Below are 7479 nucleotides of genomic sequence, written 5' to 3'. Positions count from 1 at the left end.
CAGTTCTCTCCTGCCACCCCCACTGCTCAGCCTCCCGGAGTTCCAGCCACCAACCATCTGTACCCTCCCCTCCATGTGGCATTGCCCTCTGTTCTTCTCCTGTCCCCTCTCTCTCCAAGGTCCAAGTGGTCAAGGTCATCCCAAGGGTCTGCTGAGACCATGTGTCCTTATTCTGTGCCTTGCTGGTCGCCAACCTTCCCCATCTGCCAAGGACCGATGTCCAGCCCAGGCCCAGGGGCAGGTGCCCAGGCCATTTTTGCCACTGAGTAAAGGGAGACAGAATGACAGGGTAAATTACCAACCACCAGAACACCATGGGGCCAATAGCATCAATGCAAGTGAAGTATATTTATCTGTTGGCCTGAAAACATGTCCTAGTATATTGTTCCATTAAGAAAAAAGCAGGTTATAAAGCTGTGTACAGCAAGAAACATTTTATAAGTGAAACAAAAGTATTCTCTGTTTCTATGCAGAGAAAAAGGATATTTGCCAAGATGTTAACAGACTATTTTTGCTGTCTTCTCTTGGCTTATTTTTGTTTTCTCTTTTTCAATGAACACCAATTAGTCACATGATTTTAAAAAGCAATAAAAATAAACCAATCCCAGACGGATTGTACTTCTCCCTGTCCTCATTTCTACCCCAACGAGTCTCCAAGAGAAAAAAAAAGAAAGAAAGAAAAAAAAATCACAGTGCCACAGGCCCAGACCTTCCCCTCTCCCTCCTGTCATTTTAACACCTCAGTTGGGTAGGGAGCGTCTCTACTTACCCCAGGAAGCCTTCTGAACCTGACTGATGGGAGAAGCCCACGCCTGGGGGCCTTTTCTCACTGACCATGCCAGGGCCCTGGAGGATATGCCAGAGCTGTCCACAGCATTGCCCCTGCAGGTGATGCTGCCTCCGAGGGCAAAGCGCTCTGGGACGGGTCGGCCCCGCTCACGTGGATGTGCAGCCCTGGGCAGTGGAACAGTGCAGAATCCCCGCTCCACTGCTGAGGTTACTATGGGCAACATCTTGGCAAAATGAAGAGTGAGGGGGAAGAAATCACAGACGCTCCTGATCATCCATGAAAGAAAAATCAATGCCTCAGGACTGGACTATGCCAGTGCCTTCCAGAAGGCTCTGAAGAAACTGAGGAGATGGGGACTGGCACTTCCTGGGCATCTACTATGTACGTGCCCTTGCAGACGTGATCGCACCCCTCATTACACACCTCCCATGGTACAGATGATGCCACTGAGGCACAGGAGGCACACATCCACACCAGAGCACATGGGCCTTGACTTCTTGTGTCTCTGCTGCTTAACGTGCTGTCCTGGAAATGTCTCTGCCTAAGACACTGGTATCAGCTGGCAGCGTCTTCTCCCTGTGCAGTACATTGCTCAGACTCCATAGAAGGCCAGCTCCCCTAGAGCCACAGAGACTCCTCCATTCTGGAGCAGGAGCTAGGCACATTCGCAGAAGGGGGCTGCCTGTCCTGAGCCCTTGCTAGTTGAATGATAAATGTTGCTAATTTCATCCTACCTGCCTTTAAAATAGCAGCCATCAGAAAGGCAGCCCAGAGAGCTGGCCTGCAACCCAGCAGAGCCTAAAGGAGGCCTGTAATGTCACCCCGACCCCATCTTCAAATCACACTCCCTGCGGTGGCCATCCCCAGAGACCTACAAACAAGAGCTCCTGTTCTTGGCAAGCCTCTTACAAGCAGGACACATGCAGGAATCGGGAGGTAGGAGACCACAGTGTTCTTCCAGCTCCGAGCCCAACCATCTGGGTCACCTCAGCTGAGCTGCTCCTTCATGTCCCCAGCCCTTCAGGTCACACAGCATTGGTGTAGAGAAGGGGTCCAAAGGGTGTTGCTGAAGAATGCTCAGCCCCCTGGCGCTGTGTCTGTACTAAATGGAAGTCTGGTAACAGGTTCCAATTCCCTGAGTATCCTGGTTTGGCTGTACTCAGTCGAAGCGTGATTGATAGCGACACCCTGTGGACACAATAGATAACTGCATCAACTTGGACAGAAGCCACAAGATGACATCCAACTTCCCTTATTACATGCAGAGGAGCTGATTGCAATTAATCACACTCATCATCTTACACAGGGAGCTGTCTTAGAACTGGAAAAAAAAAATTAGAAAAACAGCCTTCAAGGCCGGGCACAGTGGCTCATGCCTGTAATCCCAGCACTTTGGAGGGCCAAGGCGGGTGGATCACGAGGTCAGGAGTTTGAGACCAGCCTGGCCAACATAGTGAAACCCTGTCTCTATAAAAATACAAAAAATTAGCCGGGCGTGGTGGTGGGCACCTGTAATCCCAGCTACTAGGGAGGCTGAGGAAGGAGAATTGCTTTAACCCGGGAGGCGGAGGTTGCAGTGAGCCAAGATCACGCCACTGCACTCCAGCCTGGGCAACAGTGCAAGACTCTGTCTCAAAACACAAAACAAAACAAAACAAAAAAACCGTCAAGCCACAGATTTCTCTGCCATCATCCTCCAAGTTACATCTATTTCGTTTAAATTTGTCTCTCTTCAAATATTTGCCTGATACAAGAGTCTAGTGGCCATGGAGGGAAAGTAATGTCAATAGCAAAGTCAATAGCAGAAAAATGTAATGGGCGGTTTACTCTTGCCATGAATTTCACATGCATTATCTCATTTAATCTTCCCCAAAACCCAAGGAGGTACATGCTCTTATCCCCAACTTTCAGATGAAGAACCTGAGATGTGGTGCACAAGGAAAAGCTAGGTTTCAAACCTGGACATTCTGTCACCTACCTGTCTTAGTCCATTTTGTGTTGCCATAACAGGATACCTGAGACTGGGTAATTTATAAAGAAGAGAGGTTTGTTTATTCAGCTCACAATTCTGTTGGCTGGGAAAATCAAGAAGCATGGCCTCAGCATCTGCTCAGCCTCTGGTGAGAGCTGCAACATATAGAAGGTCAAAGGGAGAGTGGACACTTGCAAAGAAGGGAAAACCCAAGGGACATACTGGCTTTATAACAACCCACTGTCTTGGGAACAAATCCATTCCTACAAGAATCCAGCCTTGCCAGGGTGAAAACTCACTCTCCACTGTGAGAATGGCACCAAGCCATTCCTGACAGATCTGCCCCCATGACCCAGACACCTCCCACTACACCCCACCTCCCAACACCACTACACTGAGGGTCAAATTTCAACATGAGTTTAGGTGGACACAACCATATCCAAACCACAGCAGAGTCCATTCTCTTTAATCACCACTTTATGCAATTTCACTGCCTCTTGTGTCTACCTGGCCCACCCCATGCCATGGTAATCCCTCCTTCCTAGGACACTGGAGAAAATTCCACTTCCTGGGATACTGGCTTGAATTCCCCAGACTGAGTACCTCTGAGTCACCCTCTGTGGCAGCAAGGAGGGAGTAGATAGGAGGAGATTTAGGGTTAGCCAGGCCTGGGTTGGAGTTCCAGCTCTGTGCCTCACTGCCATTAGCCATGTGTCCTGGGGCTTGTTCTTGAACTTCACTGTCCTAGATTGCCAAGTGTGGTGCATGATCCCTTGCCTTGAGAGGGTGTTGTGAAGATTAGAGAAATCACTTGCTGCTGAGTAGATGCTCAAGAAGTGAAGGCTCTTCTCATCGGCAAGATGTGCAATTTGACCTTGGGAGGGGCCAGCCTGGAGATTTCAGTAGGTGTCAAATTCTGATCTAACCTGTTTAGAAAACATCACTACTAAGAAGGGCCAGAGGCGGGCGGATCACTTGAGGTTGAGAGTTCAAGACCAGCCTGACCAACATGGAGAAACCCCATCTCTACTTAAAATACAAAATTAGCAGGGCATGGTTTTGCATGCCTGTAATCCCAGCTACTCTGGAGGCTGAGGCAGGAGAATTGCTTGAACCCAGGAGGAAGAGGTTGCGGTAAGCCGAGATCACGCCATTGCACTCCAGCCTGGGCAACAAGAGTGAAACTCTGTCTCAAAAAAAGAAGGGCTAGGATTCAGATGGAGGAGAAGGCCAGGCTTCTTGTCCTGAGGCTTATGTTTCAGAGGGGCTTACTGATATATCAGGGTTCAAAGGATCTCCAAAGGGAGTTATTTAGCTAAGATGGCAGAGCAGAAACAAGATTCCAAGACTCTGTACCCTGCCTTTCGATAGAGAAATTATTATCCAAAGAGTAGTATCCCAGCAGGATTCAAGTCCATGCCTCCAAGTATCTTCAGAGACCCTGGTACCATGAGCCAGCCTCTGTGTAGTTTAGGAAGCACAAATTCAAGACTAGAAATGGGGTGTCTGGATCCTAGTTCCAGCTCTACCTCCCACTATTCTTGCAGACTCTTGAACTTGGTCCTCTTCTTGCCTCTTCAGGGTCACACCACTGAATACTTCTCTTCTCAGTGCCTCAGTGATGTCTCTCTTTTCCCTTCTCTGCAAAGCAGTGCTGTCCTTCTTGCCCATTGTGCTCTACTGGCAGAGACCATAATGACCACTGGTTGAGAGATTAAGAAGAGGGCTGTTCATTTCTTTTTTTTCCTTTTCTTGAGATAGAATTTCACTCTTGTTGCCCAGGCTGGAGTGCAATGGTGTAATCTTGGCTTACCGCAACCTCTGCCTCCCGGGTTTCTCCTGCCTCAGCCTCCCAAGTAGCTGGGATTACAGGCATGAGCCACCACATCCAACTAATTTTTTTTTTTTGGTAGAGATGGGGTTTCTACATGTTGGTCAGACTGGTCTTGAACTCCTGACCTCAGGTGATCCCCCTGTCTGGGCTTCCCAAAAGACTGTTCATTTCTATAGCCCCAGTCTCTAATATAGCATCTGACACATGGAAGGTGCTCACTGATGAAAGAGTAAGTGGGACAACTCACTATAAAAGGCTGTGGGGCCCATTGCTGGAAATATCCCCAGAGAGACTAGCATTAAGGCCCCTAACCATTCCAAGTAATGTTTAAGAATTATAATATGGAGACCGGGCGCGGTGGCTCAAGCCTGTAATCCCAGCACTTTGGGAGGCCGAGACGGGGGGATCACGAGGTCAGGAGATCGAGACCATCCTGGCTAACATGGTGAAACCCCGTCTCTACTAAAAAATACAAAAAACTAGCCAGGCGAGGTGGCGGGCGCCTGTAGTCCCAGCTACTCAGGAGGCTGAGGCAGGAGAATGGCATAAACCTGGGAGGTAGAGCTTGCAGTGAGATGAGATCCAGCCACTGCACTCCAGCCTGGGCAACAGGGCGAGACTCCGTCTCAAAAAAAAAAAAAAGAATTATAATATGGAACTCTTTCTGTTCCAAGTTACAGTGAGGCCCCAATATGACAGATATTAGTATTAATTATCTATTGCTACATAACAGATTACCTCAAAATTTAGTAGCTTAAAACAATAATAAACGTTTATTATCTCATAGTTTCTCTTGGTCAGGAACTGGGGAGTGACTTAGCTGGGTGTTCTGGCTTAGGGTTTCTCATGAGGTTGTAGTCAAGATGTCAAGTTGTGATACACTCATCTGAAGGCCTGACTGGGGCTGTATAATGTGCTTCTAAGATAGCACACTCACAAGGCTGGCAAGATGGTGCTGGCTATTGGCAGGAGGCCTCAGTTCCTTGCCACGTGGACCTCTCCATAGACCTCCCTGAGTAGCTTCAGGACATGGCAGCTAACTTCTCCCAGAACGAGTGGTTCAACAGAGAGCAGGGAGGAGGTCATAATGTCTCTTATGACTATATTAGATCCACAGGGCTGCTGTAACAAAGTACCACAAGCAAGATGACTTAAAACAATAGAAATTTACTCTCACAATTCTGGGCAGGCTACCACTATATCAGATAGCAAACTGAATGTGAGACAGACTCCCATACGTAGTATTTACAAAGGAAATAATGGGGAACCAGTTGCATAGCACTCAGGGCCCTCAGCTTACCAAGAATATAAACAGTTTGGAGAATGGGGAGAGTTTGGGAATAGAAACTTCCAGAGAGGGCAAAGCTATGCTGTAAGTTACCCCACCGAGGAGCTGAAGGTACCACCTTCAACTCAAGCCCAGTGATGGAGGCTTCCATGCAGCCACTTGGAGCTGTGGGCCCCCATGGGACTGTGCCAGGAGGGACTGCATTAGGATGAGTGGAGGAGCTGTGTGAGTTATTCCCATGGGCCAGATGTGGATCAGACTGGACCATGGCAGGAGAGAGAGCCAAGGTGGGGGGGTCATTTTAAGTCCTGTAGGGCCTCCGAGAAGGGCAAAGAGATGTCAGCAGGAAGAAGCTGCAAGAGGATGCTGGATTTCTGGGGGTTGAAGACGGAGTCATAGCCATACCTGAAATGGAGGTGTAGAACAGGGAACTTCAGGAGAGAACCTTAGAGATGGGAACTTTTTTTTTTTTTTAGACAGGGTCTTGCTCTGTTGCCCAAGCTGGAGTCCAGTGGCGCATTCTTGGCTCACTGCAACCTCTGCCTCCTGGGTTCAAGTGATCCTCCTGCCTCAGCCTCTCAAGTAGCTGGGACTACAGGTGTGCACCACCACGCCCAGCTAATTTTTGTATTTTGGTAGAGATGGGTTTTCGCCATATTGTTCAGGCTGGTCTGGAACTCCTGGGCTCCAGTGATTTGCCCGCCTCCACCTTCCAAAGTGCTGGGATTACAGGTATGAGCCACTGCACCTGGCTGAGATGGGAACTTCTGAAGAACACAGGGAACCCTCCAGAAAGAGCTTTCACCATCTGCCACACCCAAAGAGCTGACAATCATACAGTCAAGTAAAAACGGCCCTATTACCCTGCTCCCCATCTGCCTCCCTGCATCCTCACCCATCACCTCCACTTAGACTCTGAAAGCAGCCAGCAAGTGGGGAGAGGGGTATTCAGGAGAGAATAGACAAAAGCTCACCATGCCCAGTCCCCGGCAGCTGGCAGCCCCCAACTAAGGCCTTAACTAGGGCAGGAGGAAGAAGATTTCTCTTTGAAGAAAAATGCAAGTGTCATTTAATATCTTTGACTGGCTACTTTAAATCTCTAAATTGATAACGGATTTTGTGACATAAAATGCACATACCTAAGCATGACCAGAAGAGCCTCGGGGTCAGCTGAGCTTTCAGCCAGGGGAAGGGGAAGTGCTTCCCTTGGTTTCGCTCAAATGCACAGTGAGAGCCAAAGCAAACTGAATTGCATGTTGGTTCCATTCCACATTCAAGGGATTGGTTTCACTGAACTAAGTCAAAGGATTGGTTTCACCAAACCCCCGCCTCCACGGGGAACTGGGCCTTATATTTCTTAACCCCCCACCCTCTGCCTCCCCGCCATGGCAGAGCCTTGACCCAGAGGGAGGTTCCTGAAGAAAATCCCTTCTCAGCTTTTGTGCAGAATTGAAGAATGTTTACTATGTTTTCCTTCTTATCTCTCTGGAAATGACACAAAGAATAACAACAACAAAATAGAACTCCTTGTCCCGCGCAAAACACCCCTGCCCCCGCCACCCGCTCTCCGAACTCTTCACCCTGTGTTGGCCTGA

At 48.7% G+C, this 7479-nt stretch overlaps 1 long non-coding RNA gene across 1 annotated transcript; it reads right to left on the bottom strand.

The window, feature by feature from the left end:
• Positions 1-334: 334 nt before the first annotated feature.
• LOC111521337 lies at positions 335-7150 on the bottom strand. The gene is made up of 3 exons (XR_002724918.2): positions 7024-7150; positions 2769-2917; positions 335-1978 (listed from the first exon to the last, which is right to left on the bottom strand). It is a non-coding gene; the product is annotated as an uncharacterized LOC111521337 (long non-coding RNA).
• Between the last annotated feature and the right edge of the window lie 329 nt (positions 7151-7479).

This window comes from Piliocolobus tephrosceles, chromosome 6 (genome assembly GCF_002776525.5).
Source record: "Piliocolobus tephrosceles isolate RC106 chromosome 6, ASM277652v3, whole genome shotgun sequence".
NCBI lineage: Eukaryota > Metazoa > Chordata > Mammalia > Primates > Cercopithecidae > Piliocolobus > Piliocolobus tephrosceles.
This window is presented reverse-complemented; position numbering and strand designations above follow the sequence as displayed.